Raw genomic sequence first — 21252 nt, forward strand, 5'->3', positions numbered from 1 at the left:
ATGATCAGAGGCTGGAGCACCTCCCCTACGAAGACAGGCTGAGAGAGCTGGGGTTGTTCAGCCTGGAGCAGAGGAGGCTCCAGGGAGACCTTACAGCGGCCTTTCAATACTTGAAGGGGGCTTAAAAGAAAGGTGGGGGACAGACTTTTTAGTAGGACCTGTAGCAACAGGAAAAGGGGTAATGGTTTTAATCTGAAAGAAGATAGATTTAGATTAGATATTAGGAAGACATTCTTCACTGTGAGGGTGGTGAGGCACTGGGACAGGTTGCCCAGAGCAGCTGTGGATGCCCCATCCCTGGAAGTGTTCAAGGCCAGGCTGGATGGGGCTTTGAGCAGCCTGGTCTCATGGAAAATGTCCTTGCACATGGCAGGGGGATGGGGACTAGGGATGTTTGAGGTCCCTTCTAACCCAAACCATTCTATGACTCTACGAAAAGTGTTAGGTTTATCTGTGGAAGAAAATGCCAATTGCTGGTAGACTGTTCAAGTGAGATTGTGAGAATGACTAAAGAAGTAACTTCCAAATGTCTTGAATGAGGTGGAAAGCTGATGTCCAGTTCCCCTGACATATTTTAAGTTGAATCCCTCAAAACTTGGAATAAGGGATCTTGAGATCTTGTAAAAAAGGGAGATGAGTTCTTTGTAGTCCATCAAGATGTGAACCCTTCACCCATTCTAGAGTTCATTTCTTTTAAGAATATTTCTATTGAGCATTCACTGACATTACAAGGTCTGTAAATGCTTACATGTCTCTACATTTTCTGGAGTTTCCATGGTCTGAAGCATTAGGAGTAGTATCATCTTCAACAGTCCATCAAAAATCCCAAGCTTCAAAAACTGGAATTACTTTTTGCCCATGCATTTTCAAATTAATGGTCAGCACTGGCTCCACTGAGAGCTTGAATGTGTGAATGTTAAACCAAGCTGCCCCGCGCTGTATTTGAGGTGAACAGGTTGAACAGGTCATTAATGTCCTGTGTTCATGTTTCTTATAAGCAAACATCGCTTTGAGAAGCTGCACATCACCAAAGAGTGCTGGTGCACTTGACTGATGGCCTTGAGCTTTTGCAGCTTTGGAAGTTCTTCTCTTCTCTGTTGATTGTTTGCCAGGAAACTGCAGAGATGTTTGGGGATTTTTTGATGAAAAGCTGTGGAATTGCTCATTTTTCTTCCCTAGAAGCAGGCTTGCATTATTTTTCAACAGGACTAGGATGTGTAGTGATAGACTGAAATATTTTTTTCATGAGTGCATTATACGCAGATGCCACAAATTTCCATGCCTTAAGCTAAATCAGAGGTTTGGAGGAAAAAAATCTTACTTAACTTTAAGTTATGCCCTGATTTTTGGCTTTATCTACTTAATCTCAAGAAGAGATATCATGCTGTGGTCTTCTCTAGTCTACTTCCAGGCTGCCAGGTATGCAGTCCTGCAGGCGAAAGACGTCCTGGAGATAACTGTTCTTGGGGACTATCTGAATGCCACAGGACACTTTAAATAGATGCATCTCCTTCAAATCAAAATGATTGCAGGCATTTTAACTCCAGAACTGGAATACTGTAACACCCAACAGTGAATGTAGATTTGTACTAGGAGCACTTTGCTGCTGTGGCTGCACTGATAAACACCATCGGGAAGTGATTCCACAGACTTTCTCATGGAAGGAAGGTAGCTCTTGCTTTGTCTTCGTCACAACGCAGTGTGCCTGGTGTGGTGGGTGATGCCTCTTCGTAGGGCTGCATGAGGCACCAGAGCAGAGAACTGGCTGAGTTAGAAATACCCCAGTGGCCTCTGGCCTTTCACAAGCACGATACTTGCACGCTAACTGTTGTATCTGGCTTGTTTGTGATCATCACCCACTATGGCAACACGCTGTTTTGACAAGGATCCCATTTATGAGTACTGTGTTTTAAATTACTGTTGCATTGTGCTTCTATGAAAAATCTCTGTCCCCTTTTACAAATAAATTGACTGTAAATTCCACTTGTGTTTAAGGAACTTCTTGGTTTCCTTTGAGCTCTCTTTGGAGGATGAAAGATGAACATTTGAAGATGTTGTGTGCCGAAAGAGAAGTGTGAAGTTTTTCTGTCCCAGAGGAAGATGATGACGCTGGAAAGAGAACACAATGAGGAGCCTGAGCGTATGGGAGGTACTGAATGGTGTAAGTATTTGTTATATTTATCGTTTGTTATATTTAACATAGTACGTTAGATGTAGATTGTGTTTTACAAAGCATTCAAAAAGCAAATTCTCTCTCTGAGGAGCTTGCTCAATGCCAGAGGAAAGTGAAGGGTTGTCAGTGTTCATCTAAACACGCTCGTGAACGCGTACCAAGTCTAGTTCAGTTCAGTAACCATTGGATCTATTTCACTCTTACATAAAAGTTCAATGTGTTGCTCAATGAAACATCTGTAGATCTAAATGTGTTTACCCTCATTCATGCCTGAATTCTTGGTGCCCATAATCTCTTTATCAAACTGTTGTCTCACACAGTTTGACATTTAGCCGCGCATCCTCGTTCTGCTTTTCTTGTTGACTGCCTTTCTGTGAATTTATAAATTGCCTACGCATAACCCAAGTCACTTAATGATATTTTTGTGTTTTTTCCTGGATAGCAGTAGTTTCTTTCTGCACTGAGAACAGAAGTTGGGTGGTGTCAGTGGTTATTTTTGCCACTGTATGCAAAATGACGTAAGAGATAGTACTTCTCATGCTTCGGAGAGCTTTATTTCTACATCAGAGCTTAGAACAGGGAAATAAAGCTGGATGTGGGCAGATGCAATTTATATCCCATCTGAATGTAATAGACACCTAGACTGTCCAGCTGGAGGGCTTTTACATGTGCTATAATGTGGTAGTACTGCTTAACAAGGCCACTGATGAAAGTATTGTAACTCCATCACCAGATTCAGATGCAAGGCTTCAGTACGTTCCTCTTGGGAGATAACGTTTCATTAGCAGTATATATATGTTGGAAATTTATCTTAGGAGATGAGTAACTAGAAAACCAAAATGCGTTATGCACCTGCAATAATTATTGTGCGGTTTCATGAAGGTTTTCTAGCTCAAGGATCCTGTAGTGACATGGTAGAGCTGCTGTAGTTTGTCACTTTGGTCATACATTTGGCCTTGCAATCTTGTTGAGAAACCTGAGTATCACTACTCAGAAAGTACCTTATCATTGGGGTTTTGGATCTTTCTTCCTTTCTGGGTGAGTTCTAGCAAACTCCTTTATTGTTCTAAACTAAATTTGTGAAAGGTAACCTCTAATCTTCACTCTTACCACACCGCTGTTATTAAAGCAAAAGTATCCTGAGAACCAGGCTGGCTATAAGGCTTTTGATCCCATCACCTGAGGGTTCAAGTGGTCTAAGTCCAACTAGATTTTTCCTTCAGATGGCCAATTAGATGGTTTGGTGTTTTCGTTTTAGATTGCTCAAGCAGGATGTGGGAGATGTTGAATCATATCCCTTCCCTATCTAAAGGGATTATGAACCCAGATTTGCTTCTTTACAGGAAAGTCCCCCAACTCCTAAGAATAATCTTGGCCAAGATGTTTTCCAATCCATCTTCTTAAAGTGAACCATTTTTTGTCAGAAAGAGAAGGTCAGGAGTCCGTGTAACACCTTGGTGGTTTGACCCGGATTCCAAGTGATGTTTGCTCAAATATGTAGTGCAGGAAATTCGGCCCTTGGGCAGAAATAGAAAGTGATTCCCAGGGAGCACCCTGACCTCAGAGCGGTTGGGTAAGCCTGGGCAGGGGTGAGGGCCTTGCTTCCTCTGTGGGCTGCATTTTGAGAGGAAGAAGAGTTGGTCTGTGAGGTGAAACCGAGGAGGGTTGGGTGTTGGATCCTTCCCAGAAAAGGGTCCTGGCTGCCTGGGAGAGACGCTTGCTTTCTGAGGGAAAAAAGCTCCTCTCCCTGGAGCTTCTTGCAGACTGGTGCAAGATCTCCTCATTCAACAAACCCTCCTTGGCAGGGGGTCTACTCGTGGCTGGCAGGGGAACACTGTGGCTCTGCCTGCCCCAGCCAGGCACTGCTCGCTGTAAAGTCCCTGGTATCATTCGTACCGAGTGCAGAATGTACTCCGTTTTCCCCGCTGACGTTAAAAATATATGTGAAACCAAAAGTTAAAAATAAAAACCAGAAGCAGGCTAGCTGAACCACTCAGATCCGAAACCCCCTGGCTCTTCCCTATGCCTGAAGTTCTACGTGACAATGGCAATTCTGGTGCGGAGAGGGAACACGCTGGGTATCTCCCTCTGTACTTCAGCTCTGCAGCATCAAGCGTCACTCCCTGCTGCTTTTACTTTGATATTCGTCATTGTTATTTAGAAATACATCTTGGGATTTCTATGGTCTACTTTCTTCTGATACTGCTTGTCTGGACTTGTCGGGATGAAGTGCTTAGACTTTCAAAACATGTCTACGTGAATACAGCAACGTGTGTTCTCTTTATTCCGTGTGAATGCAGTAACCGTTGGCAAACGCGAACAGAGAGCAAAGACTTTGGTCAGAAGTGCAGGCACTTTTAGGAAAGGATAAATTAACTTTTGTGTTTCATTTCAGTGCTTTCATTATGTGCTTGTAATAGTCTATACAAAATTTCTGGTGTGACGCGGCACGTTTTATACATTTTGTGAAATTGCTACTTTCAAAAATTTTATATTCTACTCATTTTTTTAAGTCATATGTAAGACATCCCTTGGATACTGCTATGCATCTGTTTAGCTATTACTTTGTCTCCTATTTAGCCTGGGTGCCACATACCTGTTTACTAAAATCTGCTCTTTTCTGCCTGACATTTAACATGTGGTTCCACAACTGTTATGAGCTGATATAGAATCATAGAATTGTTTAGGTTGGAAAAGACGTTTAACGTCATCACGTCAAACCATTAACCTAGCACTGCCAAGTCTACCATGTCCCTAAGTACCGCATCTACACCTCTTTTAAATACCTCCAGGAATGGTGACTCAACCACTTCCCTGAGCAGCCTGTTCCAGTGCTTGACAACCCTTTTGGTGGAGGAATTTTTCCCAATATCCAATCTAAATCTCCCTGGTGCAACCTGAGGCCATTGTCTCTTGTCCTATCGCTTGTTACGTGGGAGAGGAGACTGACAGCCACCTCGCTACAACCTTCTTTCAAGTAGTTGTAGAGAGCAGTAAGGTCTCCCCTGAGCCTCCTTTTCTCCAGGCTAAACACCCCCAGTTCCCCCAGCTGCTCCTCAGAAGACTTGTGCTCCAGACCCTTCCCCAGCTTTGCGGCCTTTTTTCTAGACACGCTCCAGCACCTCAGCGTCCCTCTTGCAGGGAGGGGCCCAAACTGAACCCGGTATTCGAGCTGTGGCCTCACCAGTGCCGAGTACAGGGGGACGATCAGTCCCCCAGTCCTGCTGGCCACACAGTTTCAGGTCCGAGCCAGGCTGCTGTTGGCCTTCTTGGCCACCCGGGCACACTGCTGGCTCACGTTCAGCTGGCTGTGGACCAACACCCCAGGTCCTTTCCCACCAGGCACTCTCAGCCACTCCTGCCCCAGCCTGTAGGTCTGTGGGGCTGGTGTGACCCAGGTGCAGGACCCGCACTCAGCCTTGTTGAAGCTCACACAGTGGCCTCGGCCATCGGCCCAGCCTGCCCAGCCCCCTCTGCAGAGCCTCCTGCCCTCAGCAGATCAACTCTCCCGGCCAGCTTGGTGTCCCCTGCAAACTGACTGAGGGTGCACTCGATCCCCTCATCCAGATCGTTGATAAAGACATTAAACAGGCCTGGCCCCAGCACGCAGCCCTGGGGAACACCGCTTGTGACCGGCCACCAGATGGGTTGAGCTCCATTCACCACCACTCCTTGGGCTTGGCCGTTCAGCCAGTGTTTTACCCAGTGCAGAGCGCACCCGTCCAAGTCATGAGCAGCCAGTTTCTCCAGGAGAATGCTGTGGGAAACTGTGTCAAAGGCTTTGCTAAAGTCTAGGTGGACAAAATCGACAGCCTTTTCCTCATCCACTAGGTTCGTCACCTTATCATAGAAGGAGGTCAAGTTGGTCAAGCAGGACCTGCCTTTCATAAACCTATGCTGACTGGGCCTGATCACCCGGTTGTCCTCTATGTCTCGTGATGGAATTCAAGGTGATCTGCTCAATAACCTTCCCAATGTCTGAGGGCAGGCTGACAAGCCTGTAGTTCCCTGGATCCTCCTTCTGGCCCTTCTTATGGGTAGGCATCACATTGGCTAACCTCCAGTCACCTGGGACCTCCCCAGCTAGCCAGAACTGCTGATAAATGATGGACAGTGGCTCAGTGAGCACTTCTGCCAGCTCCCTCAGTACCCTTGGGTGGATCCCATTTGGCCCCACAGGCTTGTGCGTGTTTAAGTGGTGTGGCTGGTCGCTGACCATTTCTCCTTGGATTGTGCGGGCTTCATTCTTCTCTGTGTCCCTGTCTGCCAGCTCAGGGGCTGGGTACCCTGCGAACACCTGGTCTTACTGTTAAAGGAGTTACAGGCAAAGAAGGCATTAAGTACCTCAGCCTTTTCCTCATCCTTTGTCACTATGTTCCCCCCTGCATCCAACAAGGGATGGCAGTTCTTCTTAGCCCTCATTTTGTTGCTAATGTATTTACAGAAACAGTTTTTGTTGTCTTTCATGGCAGTAGCCAGATTAAGTTTTAGCTGGGCTTTGGCCCTTGTAATTTTCTAATTTTCTCCCTGCATAACCTCGTGACATCCTTATAGTCCTCCTGAGTTGCCTGCCCCTTCTTCCAAAGGTCATAAATTCTCCCTTTTTTCCCCAAGTTCTAGCCAAAGCTCTGGATCATCACCATCGTTAACCTCTAGACGATCAGAATGCTCCCTAACATACAGGGCTACCCACCACCTCTCCTTCCTTGCCTATCCCTTCTGAAGAGTTTACAGCCATCCATTGCAGCGCTCCGGTTGTGCAAGTCAGCCCGCTGTGTTTCTGTCATACTATGTCATAGTTTTCCTGCCGCACAATGGCTTCCAGCTCCTCCTGTTTGTTGCCCGTGCTGTGTGCGTTGGTGTAGATGCACTTCAGTTGGGCTGTTGATCCTGCCACCTTTTTCTGGGCAGAAACCCTAATTCCTGCTTTACCATTCTCAGGTGCTCCCCTGGTTTCTAATGCATCAATAACCCTTGCGTCTTTGTTACCGCATAGATCTCCACCCCCTACCTCCACTGAGATGGCAGACCAAAGGACCTAGCTAGCACACTGTCCCTCCAACACTGGTGTGCCCCCCCAGGCTTATCTGCAGTGAGCCTGGTTTTATCCCTTTCTCCCTTCAAACCCAGTCTAAAGCTCTTTCAATGAGCCCTTGAACAAAAGCTAACTCTTGGGGAGTGGGAATGTGCTTCCAAATGGGTACCAACGTGAGAAAGGTGCTACCAAAAAGTGTCACTGCCAGTCCATAGTCTGACTTCTGCCACGAGTCACTTTTTCTCACCACCTCCCGTGTGTGTCAGTGCTGGCTTTTGAGCAGCTGTGTCAGACTGGGGAGAGGATGTAGTTTGAAACTAAGCCACTAAAGGAATTTAATAAAAAACAGTTTTCATTGGGATCTGTTCTGTGATCTGAGTCACTGTGTGTCTGCTCAAATGCATGTGTCAGTATGATGGAGGCAGCTGCAATGCCTGACTCCTAGGGCTATATCAATAACAAATTAAAATTACTGTGGCTTTGTGCTGAAGATGAAAAGTGCTTCACCTCATCTCAAAACATTCACCTCTCCAAAGCAACACATACTCTTGAAATCAGATTTTAAAAAATGGAAAGTTTTAAGACATTGACTTGTTCATCACTTTTTATTACCAGGCAAACCTAGCAGCCAAATTCAATTTCAATTCATGAGGACTTTTGTCTCCCCACCTGCTTTCAGCTCCAGATTATATTTTGGACCTATTTGCTGTTCCCTGAATGGTCTTTTTAGCCAGCCCTACCCCCTTGCCCATGGAAAGACATTGCACATGTTTTATGTTGTTGTAACTCCACTGATTTTGGCAGGGCTTCTCATCCCTAATGAAAGAGAAAAGAGAGTCAAGCGAAAGAGTGTTGCAGCCACAGATCACTGTCAGTGCATGCTTTGCCATCTGGAAGGGTAAGTCCACAGCTGATAATTTTTTCTACTAAGCAATGTGATGGGGTTGCAGGATCCTTTAGACTGCAGATTTCATGAGCTCCTAACCTCTGGAAAGCAGAGCTTTTGCGAGGAGCATTGGTATGCAGATAGATGGTGTAGCCAGAGCTCCCAGTGCTCTTGGTCTACCGAGAAACTCTGTAGAATCAAAAGCCTGCAAACAGCAAAACAAAGCTGATGTTTTCTGGCTTCTGAGGATGATAAGAAATGCATGGGAGGCTCCTTTAACATCTCTAGAATTCCATCATTTTTTGTTTCATAGCTTCTTTGTTGTGGCCTTCCTGAGAAAATTCTTGTATATTGTTTCAGAGAACTGGTCACAGGGGTAATGCAAATAACTGCTTCTCAAAAGAGAAAGATCAGTGTCACACAGAGGAAAAGCTGTTTTAAAACTTTCTCAGTGGTGTGGTAAAGTTACTGTAAGAGGGTAAACTCAATGACAACATTTCTTTCTATTGAACTCATTATGAACCTGGCACTTTTTTTTGTGTAAAAGACAGACAAATGGATAAAGTTGGAAGTGGCTTCTAGCCCTCCTACTCTCTGTACAATTTGTTCACCCTCTTCTGAGCCTCATCTCCTTCTCAAGCATTGAGAAAACTTTTCTGAAAGTAGTACTATCAGAACAAAGCCTGGCACAGGAAGAAATAGATCTAATTTTTTGAGCTGCCACAAGGAAGAAAGCAAGTCAGATCATATCAGAAAAGGAGGAACATTAGATGATATCTGCTTGAAAAGCTTTGCTTGCCATTGACGTGGGACACTTTTTTGCCAGGGGACAAAGTCACTCTGCCTGTTCTGCAACTTATTCCTTTGAGTTAGCCCCTTAAGCGCCAGTAATCTTGACATAGCCTGGAGTAACAAGAAGAGTGTAGGGATTAAATGTCACAAAGTACACAACGGGACCATGACATTTCATAATTCCAAAAGTCCCAGTTTTTTTTGAATAACAAGCTTTTTGTTTTGAAATAAATCTTCTGTGGCCACTTGCTAGAAGTGATACTTTCTTTCAAAGATTTTGAAATAGATGATTTTTTTTTTAATTTGAAAAAAATGTTCAAACATTTTTAATTGGTTCAATAAGGGCCTTTTCCTGAATAGCTCCTCCTGTCATCTGTAGGAAGCTGTAGTCCCACAGTACAATGTATTTTGATACTCCTGAAGTTTGCTATTAATTCCCTACTGATATGTATGTTTATTGCAACCTCAAACAACCACCCTACCCCGCGCTTAGGTTCTCTTTCACCAGAATGTCTTTTCCCCCAAATCACCTTTTGCCTGGGATGTTCTTTGTGCAGATGCGGCAGGCTGCCTTTCAGTGTTAATACAGCATCACGCCAGAGTGCAGACAATTTCAGGTAGCCCTGACTTTGACCTGGGCTGAAAAAGCCATGGCATACCATTTTCTTGGTTAGCATCAGACAATATTTATTTTTTTCCTGGTAAAGCACTGGCAAAGTCCTTTGGAGCAGTTTCTGCAGGTATTTATTCTACCTCTGCTCTTTCCTGTTTTATTTTTCTCATTTGTCTTTGGTTTCGTACTTCTAACCTGCCATTCTCAAGCAAGAGTTTATCAGGAAGAAAAAGGTCGCATGAAAAGCATCCTTAAGTTAAACTGCTGCAAGGCAAGGCTACTCTGCAGTCTTGTAAAAGATATATGAGTGACAGTTTTGCATCAGCTTCATTTTTTTCCCTTCAGTAATCTGGAATGGTTTTAGTAAACCAGAAGTTATTTACATGAAATAGAAAATAGTCCTTTTTAGCTGAGAATGCTCTGAAAAATCCAGAGTGGTCCCTGGCACCTCCAAATTGCAGGACAGATCGCTGTGACGGCTGCTCAGCCTTCTTGTCTTGACTGCAAGCTGAATTAGAAATGAAAGCCCAGAATGTTGGGGCTTTTTTTGTGCTAAAATTGGGCACATTTGAAGAGGTGGCTATTTACAAACTTACTGTATATTAGGTGACATGTAACTGATGGCTGCAGGGGACCTTCAGCTCATGATGTCGCTTGCTCTGGAACTCGGTAGCAATGCTGTGTGGGTGACGTTACACCTCAAACGTAAATGCCCCGGGGCCAGGGGCTGCCGGTTTGGGGAGGGTTGGGGGCCTGCCTGCGTCATGCTGCAGGGCCTGCTCCGTGCCCAGCGCTGCCACAAAGCAGATAGTTAAGAAGCCACAGTGACAGACATCCTGAACCACAGCTCCCGTCATCCCCAGTATCACCTTCAGTGACACAGCCGGCCTCTTCCTGATGCAGAAGAGGAGCATAATTTTTTCCTATTTAATTTATTTATTCCTATTATAGCACATACATTTCTATATGCTATAGACAGTATTTGTGCTGTACTGTAGGTGGCTGGCTGTGCTGTACGTCAGCTATACTGACCGCGACAGGAGCAAGGGGGAGCTGGAGCTGGCAAGCGGCAGCATTCCTACCCTGTCGCTTTTACGTCATTTCTCTCTGCTGACTTGTAACTTTCCAGTCTTCTGCATTTTATTCATTACAATTAGTTTACAGTACTGATAAATCTAATTTTTGACGATTCATATAACCAAATAGCAGTGCCCACAAAATTTAGCTTTTAAGCTTAGGGTTATTACCATTGAGCTGCAACAGAAGGTTGGGGTTATGCTTGTTGGCAGTTTTTTCTTGTGTAATGTTTTGGGGGTTTTTTAATGGTGGTTTTGTAAGGGACTGAGCAGATGAAAGAGTTAGGTCTGGTTTAGATTGTTAGCATGACATTTCAGAATTTCCACTCGACATGCAATAGGACATTATATATTGTTTTGAGCAGAGGGTCAGAGATTTTATTTAAGACTGCATTTGAACTTAGAAAGTGGAACTGTTTAAATGTGGAATGTGACTTTAAAATTTTTTAAAAATCTATTTCTACATGTACATTTCTTAAAGATTACAGGAGAAAAGACTTTCTTATATAGGCATCTCTTGTACCAAGGGATTTTTGCCACTTCGAAAAGTATTTAAAAAGAGTTCAAGAAAATTGGGAAGAGGCCAACAAAATCCATCTTGTTGATATTCCCCATATTGCAAAACTATTTTAGCTACGGGTATTATAATAGCAGTGCTGGTAACTGTTTTGCTGGGAATGCTGATTGAAAAGGATAACACAACTGGGGTAAACAGACATGTCTGAACAAATAAAGAGATTAGAAGGAAACTGAAATCTTGCCTATTGGTAGCTAACTCCTCATCCATGATTTCACATCTGCTTACTGTTTTTCCACCTAGTAAATCCAGAAATGAAACTACAGAGCAATGGCAGCACTCTGGATCCCCGTGACCTAACAGATAAGCTCTGACATTAGAGATATAGCCGAAGAAATTACTGCCTCCACAGCTATGAACATACTGCCAGTATTTCTCAGTGTGTCTCTTTTTGCACGCTTTTGGGATGACCATAAGTCATTCTGGATCTCAAGTGTGTCCTCACTTTTCTGCCTCTTCTGCTGTTCAAGATACAGTGAGTCTGGCGTTTTTCCAGAAAAAAAACTCCTGGATATTGTGAGGCAAAGTGTGCCTGTGAATTTTGGCAGGACTGGTACATGGAAGCACAGCCCTGGTAGCAAGTATTCTTAGTTTCAAACCTCTCATGAGGACAACACCATCTGTATGAAGAAAAGCAGACCTGGGCCCTTTAGTTAAGCAGGTGGAGAGAGGAGGTGACCCAGGGGATCTTACACAGTTGACTGCAACAGTATGCAAAGATCTCAAGAAAATTTTGAATGAAAGGACAAGCAGAGGTTGGGAAGGGAACAGGATAAAGTGAAACCTGACTTTAGTGTTGGATGGTGTCAGCTCAATAGAGTCTTTGAAAATCTATTTCCTACACAAAGGAAACGTGTTTCCTTCCTGGGAATTTCAGTTAAGCCTTTTCATGCAGTCTTGTGGGATGCAGTGATGAGGGAGCTGTGAGAAAACAGGGATTAGGCGTGCACAGGGCTGGCTAAAAGGCAGAGCGCACTGCGAAGTGTTAATAAGTAAGCGGTGAGGAAGGAATTCATAAGCTGGGTGTGGTGGTGGCACAAATATGCTGTATGGAAACAATTGTGGAAGGGGAGGACCCTGGTGTATAAGGTGGATGTGCTGCTAATGTGATCTTAAAGTGGTCTGGTGAGGTACATTCAGCAGGAAAGAGGGAAGCTTACTGCCCTGATTCAAAGACGTTTGTAAGATTTCGTTTAAATTTTGCTTATTCTTCTAATTGCCTACGTTACAAAGATGGACTGAGACTGAGGGTGGCCGGGGTGGTCAGAGGGATGGAGAGCTTTGTGCCGGTAAGGAGCTGGGGGACCCTGTGCTGGAAAGGAGCTGGGAAGGAGCTGGGAAGTGGACACTGTTTAGTCGAGCAAAGAAGCCTCAGAGGGGACCAAGACTGCTTCCTATTAGCAGTGTAAATACCAGAGAGGGTACCGACGAACACACGGGACTAACCTAGCTGTGAATAGAAATGTGTGTTTCAAATGAGAAAGTGCTTTCCAACCATGGCACAAATTTTCTAACTAGAAAAAAAGTTTCACAGTAGGATTGGTCAAGCGCTGGCACAGGTGCCCAGAGGCTGTTGAATCTCCATCCCTGGAGGTGCACAAAGCTTGACTGGACGAGACACTGAGCAACTTGATCCCACTTTGAACGGGATGTTTAAGTAAGGGGGTGGCCTAGATGATGTCCGGAGGTGCCTTCCACCTGCATGATCCTGTGCTCCATTAGAATGAAAAAGCTGCCAGGCACCTTTCACAACACATCAGTGAGAAGCAGAAGGAGAGAAAGGAAAAGTCCTCAAAACCCAAAATGCTGTCAAGGCAGGCAGGCAGGAAAGAGACCTGAGGACCAGGGTGCTCTTTGCAGGCTGTGGGCCTTACAGGGAAGACGTTCAGGGACAAGACAGAACATATCTTGCCATCTCTTTCAGCATTTGGGTCTCACAGCTTATCAATAATGCCTTCTCAGAATTTTTTGATACAGAGGTACTTCATAAGTTATTTGTTTGTTGTCTTTATCACTCATTTCCTCAACATATTTTTCACAAGATTCAGGGTATTTTGCAGGAGAGCTGAGAATGGCCAAGTAATGAAAAAAAGAGGTGCTGAGAGTTGGAAAAAATCTTAGTTTTCTATGAAACGAGTACAGCTGAGGCAGTATGAGGATGTAAAAAAGGAGTGGGGGTCAAAGGAGAGGATCAAAAGAGAATTAAAGGGAAGAAGGAGAAAGAGCAGACCAGAAGAAGTCCAGATTTGCTAAAGAGATGCGCAAAACTGAATTTCTTTGGCAGGTTCAATGGCACAGCCTCTCACAAATAATTTAGAAAGTGAAATGAAGTTGGGAAGCAAATTTGACCTGACTTTTATTTTTGAATCATGGAATTACAGATCTTGCAAAAGACAGGGCACTAGCCTGGGCAGAGTCAGCAACAATTTGACTCGGCCCTCCCTAACTCTTCCTCCTCCCCAGTGAGCCTACTGGCAGGACTATCGCTAGGGGAAAGAGGCAGTTTATTCATCAGGCCCATTCATCCCTGAGAACAGCAGGAACTCAATTTTCTGTCAGTGTCATTCCACTGAAATAAATGCAGGCAATTTGGCTCCTAGGCTAGTAGACCTACTATTAACACAGAAACACATGCACAAGGACTGGGCTGATACTTTACATAGCTTAACAGAAACATTATAATTGGATGCCCAGGAAAACATATTTTTAAAAACAATACTATTTTTTTTTTACATTGAAGTAACAGGCAAAAAATAAGCATAGAAGTGAAAAACCGGGTAATGTAAAACATATTTTCATGTGAAAGGCTATCTTGGTCACTGCTTTTGTTTGTATCTGAAAAGGAAAATTTCATATGCTTTTGGTAATCTGTAGATTGAGCTACAACTGTTCTTTCTGATGCTAAAGAGGTACACAATAAGTTGTGTGATTTCCAGTGACTAAGCCTCAGCATGCCCTAAGGTATGTATCCAAAATATAAGTATAAACCTTCATTGAGTCATGGTCCAGTTCTCCTGGTATGGCCAATGGGATGCACCCTAAAAAGCTGCAAGTCTTAATGTCTGTACACCTGCAAGGTGCAAGACAGTGTATAAAACACGAGAGATGTGTACAATTCGGGATCCTCTCCCTGCAGCTTTTCTCTGGTTTCGCACGTGAATGCACTGCTTCAGCCTTTCACGGAGAGCCAGGGAAGGGCTTTCTGTCTCCTGGTACCCTGCAGTCTGCTGCCTCTCAGGTCTCCATTGCGTGGGTGACCCAGGTCACTTGCAGCACACACCCAAATATCGCTGCTCTCAGCCTGCGTTGCGATCTCTGCACACTGTGTGTGTGTGGGGGGCATGTACAGGGGGGCTGCTTGCTGAGGTGGCAGATGCCCTGGTCTCCTAGAACGGTCACGGGCAGGGTGACAGGTCTGGGCATTGAAACAAAAACCTCCCCGGGGAAAATCTTTGAACTGTTTGGAAATGCCCTGGGTGTTCATAGCCCAGAGGCAGACAGCTGCGCATGAGCTGGCATGTCTCTAGTGGCTCGAAGACCCAGAAGGCATCAGGCACTTTCAGTTGGATTGCCTGACACCCGAGAACATGGCCAGGGAGAAGTATGCTAGCTTGGCACTTGAACACTGCAAGAGAGGCCAAGCGGAAAATGAATCATGTCCATGCTTGTACAGAAGAGGAATTCTCAAATGCTTTCTTCTGCTTCTCTCATGCACTTGTTTCCTTTTTCCACTATGGTCAACACAGAGTAGCTGTCTCATAAGCAAGCACCTCAGTCAGCTGCAGATGTTCACCTCTGATAATGCCTTTACATTGCGCACGTTTCCTGTCAGGACATGCTGTCTTTCTCACCACAGTTAGAGTTGGTAGGACTGATACTCTAGGTGGCTAAACATTTGCTTTACATCCTTCTCTGACCCCTCTGGTCTCTGAGGATCAACTCTTGAATACATCCTTGCTACTACCCCTTCCAATATCTCCTTTCAGCTTTAGGAGTGCTCCGTCACAAGAAGTCTCTGCAATTATCTCCTGCAGTGTGGTTTCTGCATCTATCTCCTGCTTTGGATCCCAAAGAGCTTCCCCTATCTGATCCACCTTTGCCAGGTGGACTGGTTGTCCTCCACTCCTGAGCCCTCTGGCTGTGGCTTGTCTCTTAGCGGAGGACGCAACGTGCAAGACAGTGTTGCTGCCAAAAACCAGTGAAGGAAAGCTACTACCTCTGGGATGGCAAGGACTCCTCTGCAGGGGCTTGAATGCAGTGCCGGACCTGACTGCCGCTGCCTTGCAAAGACCAGTGCCACCTCAGGAGGTAAGGGTCATGGCCGGTGCACGGTCCTCTGTGGAGAGGAAGAGAGAGAAAGATGTTTGGTCTGAACTCAGTGTGTGCAGAGGCAGCGAAGGGGAGGGAGTGCCTGGGGGTCAGGTTGGAGGCGAGCCCCCAGGGACCGGGGGAGGTTTCATCCAAGCACTATATGAAGACTCAGCCATTGGCAGCATCACCAACCTCATGTGGGCTGCACGGTGGATGGACCTCAGGGACCTCAGACACATCTAACAAGCAGGGATAATTACTACAGATGGCAGCTGTGTTCCTGAAGTGCATTCACTGGGGGAGGCCAACATTGCTTCAGGTGAAGGAGAGATTTGAATGCTGAGGGAAAGAGAAGAACAAATAAAATGGCAGGCTGTGCTCCTACTCGTAAAGATGCCAGAGGGTGTCCCTGGGCAAGGAGACTCAAGCCTCTGTGTCATTCACTTATCAAAATACACCTGCCCCCACTTCAGGCTAGGGCAAATATCACTTTCCAAACCAGTTTTTTGGTATGGTTTTGGGGGTTAGGACCAATCAATGACCACTCCTAACAGGCAGTTTGTGAGCACCCATTCTGGAAGGTGAAATGGTTTAATAATGTGAATATGGGCTTCAGTGCCTGAGAATGGTTTTAGTCACGCTTAAATCACCAACAAAGTTGTAGCATTAGATGTTTTTGGCACCTAACTTAGGGCGAGCAAATCCTGGCCAAACTGCCTAAGAAACGGGAAAGCCTGGGCATGAAGTTGTTGAGCCAATCTACTGCATTCCGTGATGACTTGTGTGGTTCCTACCTTGTAATCACCCCAAGCCAGACTTGTACTTACCACTTTTGCCATGCTCTGCCACAGCTTTTTTTGTTGTTTTTCTGACCAGTTGTGCCAAATTACAGCTGTGGCACTCTACAGTGGCCAACGGGTGCCGTGTAGCCTAGACGCACCGCCAGAAGGCACAACCCAGGTCTGCAACCCACCGCTGGGACCTGCCCCTCTCATGCCACCCAGCAGAGACCTGGTTGCATCACCTAAAGTGCCAGATGCGTCCCCCATTGTGTCTCTCAGGGGAAGGACTGTCAGTGACACTGGGTGCAGGACAGTCTCCCTGGGCAAGAAGACAGGGGACAGTGTGGAGCTTGAAACGTTGGGAACGTTTGGCTGCACAGAGCTTTTTCAGGAGATTCCGGCCTGAGCGAACATGTAGTGAGCAAGGTCTTTGCCAAAATCCCCTTTTAAAAGGGGGCCAGTCGAGGATGCGCTGCCAGGTGTGGAAGTCCAAGTGGCTGTTGGAGCTTCTGGGTCAGATTTTGCTGTGCTGATGTCTGGATGACAGGCATTATAATAACGCATCAGTTGCTTCAGTGTAATTACCTGGGTTGCAAGCATAGGCTCTAGTAAGCACAGACTCCATAGCCTCAAGGTCAGGGATGTTTGTGCTTCAGTTAAGCAGTTAAATTAAATTTAAATTTTAGAATAATAATAAAAAACAACAATAATAATATTTTTATTATATATTTATTATATATAATATATAATATTTATAATATAAATAAATTTAAATAAAAATGTTAAAAAAAGACAACAGTGAAATGCACGCAGAAGTTAAAATGTATGCCTAAGATCCATTGAAAGTGAATTCGCCCTTTAAATGTCTTCTTGATCCTGCTTAGTCCAGTCACTATTTCTTTATCACCTCATGAAATCATTCTCTCCAGACTAAGCTAGACTCACAGCCTTGTAATTTAGGCACCAGACTTTACACCTGAATGCCTAAAAATATCAAAATAACTGTAAAAAATTCAAGCTACACAACTTGATTTTGCACCTCTGCTATACACAGTGAAGGAACAGCAGAAAAAAAACGAAAGAAAAATTATTAGGAGAGATGTTTGCCCTCCAGCTGGACTATGTTTTTGTAAAAGCAGTAATTTGTGTCAAAGTGATCTAAACAGAGAAATCAGCAAAGGAAATTAAAACTGTCATTCTCTGACATACAATACCACATGAAGAATGCAGAACAGCTGTAAGCTAAATAAGCCACCTAACACTTAATTCTTCATGTTGTTCTTTTTGCAGACTTCACAATAGTGTTCTAGCCTATGGTTCTTGTCTGGCAATTAAATGGTTAGTGCTGGTAAATGATTTCTGGCACTTAGAAATGTATTTTTCATATTCTTTTGAAAAAGAAACAGGATAAACTGTAACTGCTTTTGGAAAGTGCATTGCTAAGTCTTCTGAGAAAGGAAAATGCAATTTCCAGGCCCCAGACCTAGAAAAGCAAAACGCGAAACAAACTCACTTGCATGTTATGTGCATGTTTTTGGAGAGCAAGTTTTCCTTATTATTCTTTCCACTTCATCTAGAAATGTAAGTTAATGCATACCTTAAAAATGAAATTGAAGAAAAAAAAGAAAAAAGAGACAACATCCCTCCAACCAATTCAATCAAACCCTTTTCTCATTTTGGCCTGTCTGCTTACATAGTTTTAGAAAAGAAGATCTTGGCAAGTGAAGAAGCTAAAGTTTTCCCATTTTAAAGCACTTTATCTTTCTTCCATTTTCACTGTCATTTCAGGAAGTTTACTTAGACAATACAAGAACTTTTTCCTGGACTTTCTTGGAGCTGCTAAAACACATCCCTCTGCCCCTCACTCCACACAAAAGATCCACTTCATGCCCTGCATTGATCGGATCTTACTGTGACAAACATTTTCAGTACCTTCTCCTTTGGACTTGAAGATGCAAATATCATACAGGAGTCTCTGTGCAAGTCAGCTAAGGAAATGCTTTCTTTACCACTGTTCCAAAATTGAAAAAAAATACCCTCCCCATCCCTTAGGACAAACTGGCAGTGCACGCGCAGGCTGCTGCACCAGCCCGGGTGCTGGGGCATGTGCTGCTGCCAAAGGGGCTGACAGGGAAGGATTCTGCCTAGAGATAGGAAGAGCAAAAAGATCCTCACCTCTTTTTTCACCCCCTACTTAAGCCTCTTCAGACAAACTCGCCACCTTTCTATTCTATTTCCCAGCCTCCTAAAGAAGGAAATTCAATTAGTGAATCCCATTTGTCCGCTTCTGTTCCGTACTGCAGGTGGTTTCACAGCATCAGTCCAATTGGGAGGATACAATAGCAGCGTTGTCACCCTCACACCATGCCTTAAACAAGCATCCCAGAGAGCAAGAGGCTAAATACATAATAAATATGTATTTATTCCTACATTTGCTTTACTGATTTTGAGCCTCTGGGGTGTATTTATATGTTTTTCAAACTCCTATCTATCAAAAGACCCAACATTGGTTTGTTATTGTTGTCATTATTACTATGACTACTATATGTATATATATACTACTACTACTACTACATAGAATATATGTAAAAGTCCAGTCCACCTGAAGGACTTTGAGGTTATTATGGCTCTAGTAACAGTATCACCCATACTGAAACTCTTAATAAAGTACAGGTAGCTCATGAGGCTCTAAAGTGAATGAGACTGTAAAGAAAGGCTTGCCCTCAACATGCTTGTAGTCATTCTCCCTGAAGATAAATTGCCTGAAGAGGAAATTACAAGGCGGCTAGATTTGCTATTTTATTTCAATATAAAACGTGCAGGGAACACTACTGGCATAGCAAAGTTAAACACCTTGTCAAGCAAGCATAAGGACCTCAGGCCATCCTCCAGCTGAGGAAACATCTTTGCTGCCATCAGGCTAGTATTGCTGGGTTTGCTCCATCAAATCTCAAATCTTTCTGTTCTCTTTCTGCCATTCATGCTACTTAATGCACAGTAAAGATTAATGAAAGTCATATAACTTCCAAGAACTGAAAATTCCTCGAGAAAAGTATAATTCTGCTTCCTGGTTGCATTCAGTCTTCTGTTGTGTGAGGGAGTCTGATGATCCGTTCAGTAATGTTCCTAGTGTGTTTGGTAATTAGTAGAGAGATTTCCAAAAGCATGAATAACAGCGATAAGGCCTTCTCCCATGTGTGTTACAACTGTTCTTGATCAAATTTCTGAAACCAGGGTGCTTTTGTTGCTCCTCTCTGGGCTTCTGCCCAGGCTGATGTGGTCATCCTGGCAGTAAGAGTCCTGGTCTTCTTAGGGCACTTTCCTTGGCACAACCTCATTAAGCCTCACAGATGAGGAGGTGAGACACTTGCCCAAGATTGTGGATGATCTGCCATCAGAAGGAGACCAGGAGCTGACTGGGAGCCTAAACTCACCCGGGTTGGTCCTTTTTACACCTGAGCAGTATGGCTTGCTGCTTTGCTGTTGTGCCCTTCTGCCTGTGTCCTTCTCCCACTAGTCCACAAACTCATCCTCTGGGCGCTGCTACCCTGCTTAGAACAGACCTTGAAGGATTGACCCTTACATCAAATTGTGAAATTAAAGACTTGAGCTGTTTGGGACATCTGGTATAACTTCAGCTCCTTGTCACCCTGTTACAGCTCAGAAGCAGATGGTTTGTCAGTCTCTTTTCTTCTGGCCTGACACGTTTTTCAGAGTTTATGAATGGCCACTTGCATCGGTGAGCCTGTGACGATATACTACACACACCAGCCTTGGGTGACAGGGAGGAACTACACAAGCATGTGAATTTCAAACTACTTATCAGAGAAAAGTCTGTGTAGAGATGTTCAAGGGTGGGTTTTTTATGTCTCCTCGGTATTTTCTTGCAGTTTGTTTTGAGGTTTTGGGGAGAAGTGCTGTACCTTTGGACCGAAGCAAAGGAATGGCAACAGAAGTGAGTCTAGACCGGAGAATAGTCTGGTAAGTTTTTTCTTAGACTGAATTTTGACGTGCATTCAACCTAACTGAAAGCCCCCAACAAACAAAACACACAGTGAGATACGGATTTCAGCTGAAACAGTTTCCAGATCTGGTTTGTGCCTGTGCTGCTGATGGAGAGGGGCCAAAGAGAGGGGGAAGGGGGTGAACAGGGGTGGGAATAAGCAATGTGGGACTAGATGGATTATTGCTATCTTTTCATTCTGACATAAATCCTTCCTTAACACATGGCAAACTCTAGCCTCTGGTTTAGCTAGTGCTGAAAAGAGGGCCCCTTTTCACAGAGAACCCCTAAGGGGAGAGGGTATGGGCAGCTTTGAGCTCACTTGCACAGCTGTCCCCAGGAGAGACACTGGTGAGGTCGTGGTGGTCCTTGAATGACCTCTGGCAGCCTGGGTTGGAAACTGTGCTGCTCAGGCAGGACAGAAACCAGGACCTGAGCCAGGACCCTGACCTAGCTACATCTGCAAGTATGCAGTCATGCCTAATGATTGCAAAGTTGAATTTAACTCACTCCTATAATTTCAACTGTAAGGACTGGTGATGCTTCCTGCAGCAGTTTCTTGGCTTATCCTCTGGCAGTGGCCCAACATCAACAATATATTCTAACACGTCGCCAGGGTTTGTCAGCAGAAATTTAGGGGGAACAACACACCAGCGTTGCTCATTTTAATCTTTCAGAAGATGTCTGAGTGCTGAGCTATGAGGCTTAAAAGAGAATAGCAACAGGGAAAGAGTGACTGTTCACCATGACTGACAAAAATAACATTGCAAATCTGAGCTTAAGTTTCATGGACTTGTAGTAAATCCATGAACCCATCCAGTAAGTAAAAAAACTCGCAGTTTTGCATCTTGCACTATTTCAAATTCATGACAGCATCATTTTGTCTTCACCAAATCCTACTTTTTCATGCTGTCTGCCACATGAACGATCCAGAACCAGCTTGTAATTACCCAGGTCTCTGTGGTGACTAGGTCATGTATCACACCTGCCTTCACTGTCACTGT

The 21252-nt window shown here is 44.4% G+C and overlaps 1 long non-coding RNA gene across 3 annotated transcripts in view; it reads left to right on the top strand.

Moving 5' to 3' along the window:
• The first annotated feature begins 275 nt into the window (after positions 1–275).
• Positions 276–21252, top strand: part of LOC121087437 — a 40579-nt gene continuing 19602 nt past the window's right edge. For 2 of the 3 annotated variants that reach the window (XR_005827608.1, XR_005827606.1), the window contains exons 1-2: positions 10714–15460; positions 20136–20226. This is a non-coding gene — a long non-coding RNA (uncharacterized LOC121087437). Of the gene's footprint in view, positions 2162–10713; positions 15461–20135; positions 20227–21252 lie in introns of those variants that run through there. The other variant, XR_005827607.1, reaches the window with a different exon arrangement.

The sequence above is a fragment of the Falco naumanni genome, chromosome 4, assembly GCF_017639655.2.
Source record: "Falco naumanni isolate bFalNau1 chromosome 4, bFalNau1.pat, whole genome shotgun sequence".
Classification (NCBI taxonomy): Eukaryota; Metazoa; Chordata; class Aves; order Falconiformes; family Falconidae; genus Falco; species Falco naumanni.